The 1,305-nt window shown below is 41.1% G+C and overlaps 1 long non-coding RNA gene across 1 annotated transcript; it reads right to left on the bottom strand.

Annotated features, from left to right (window-relative positions):
- Positions 1–365: 365 nt before the first annotated feature.
- On the bottom strand, positions 366–870 carry LOC149978905 (uncharacterized). Its single transcript, XR_016485926.1, has 2 exons — positions 715–870; positions 366–550 (listed from the first exon to the last, which is right to left on the bottom strand). It is a non-coding gene; the product is annotated as an uncharacterized LOC149978905 (long non-coding RNA).
- Positions 871–1,305: the final 435 nt, after the last annotated feature.

Genomic DNA, 1,305 nt, shown 5'->3' with positions numbered 1-1,305 from the left:
CATTTTAAAAATGCATTTACTGTTATGCAAAATACCCCAGAGTTCCGTGCCTTGTGTACACTGTTTTAAAGATCGACAACATTGTTCAAATAATGTTGTGAGACGTCTCAACGTGCAGATTAAAGATTCAAGTCAAGTGATATAGAAGAGACCTCTCCCGGCCACATCGTTTCCTAGATCTACTGCTGACATAGGCTGACACGTCGCTGGCGGCTGTTCTCGTCTCTTCTCCCTGCTTCCCTCCCTGGGAAAGGACCAGAGGGTTATGCCACAAAGCAGGATCGATAAGTTAGCCAGCTGACTTTGATAAACAACCCAAAACAACAATAGATTTGATGTTTCATTAAGAAAGCTCAACTCAGACATGCATGTTTGATTGTTTATTCAACTTGATTCAACTTGATTCAATTTGATTCAATCTCATCCATATGGTGTACACACCCCTCTGTGGACCCGTTCACTTACGTAACACCAGTCGTTTCTGACAAACACATGTACTTGGATTCATTTATGCTTTTCAAATCCTTTCATTTCACCTTGGTGGGATAACCTAAAGGAAGAAGAAGCATAGTCTGTAAACACATCCAAACAGATCCAACGATGTGTTTTTTGAATCAATATGCAAATGATGACATTAAGGTTACCAATTGCATTAGGGAACTAAATCTGTAACTAAAGAGAGAGGTACAAGACCACAAACGATGTATACATTACCTGGGTATTTGCATTTCAGTGCGAGTTCAACCATCATTGGTCTGTGGGATTGTGCCCTGTTTATTCTGGTAACAACTGGATCACTGGCTGTCTCATGGTGTGTGTGAGTCATGATTGGGATGGCCTGTACTCGATACCATAGGCAAACTGCAGTAACTGCAGTCAAAACACAGTGGAACAAACCCAGAACGCAGTAACTTCACTTAGTAACTTAAGTTGCTGCTGCTTGCCTTGGTTTTTACATGGATTTTGTAGTTACTGGAAATTTGACACTACAGTATTTTCACTGAAACTGGAGATAATTGAACCAGGACACAAGATAAAAACAGATACTACAAAACCTGATTTCGGTCTTTTGGCCAAATGTGGAGTTACTGTGGTTTGCAGTTGTACAGTAGTGTCAGTGGAGGCTGTTGAGGGGAGGACGGCTCATAATAATGACTGGAATGGCGTAAATGGAATGGTACCAAACACATCAACAATGTGGTTTCCATGTGGTTGATACCATTCCATTGACTCCATTCCAGCCATTAGTATGAGCCATCCTCCACTAAGTAGTGTAAACCTATGACCCTATCACTCTTGTTTGCA

This window comes from Oncorhynchus mykiss, chromosome 13, assembly GCF_057628025.1.
Source record: "Oncorhynchus mykiss isolate SJ-2025 chromosome 13, ASM5762802v1, whole genome shotgun sequence".
Taxonomy (NCBI): domain Eukaryota; kingdom Metazoa; phylum Chordata; class Actinopteri; order Salmoniformes; family Salmonidae; genus Oncorhynchus; species Oncorhynchus mykiss.
This window is presented reverse-complemented; position numbering and strand designations above follow the sequence as displayed.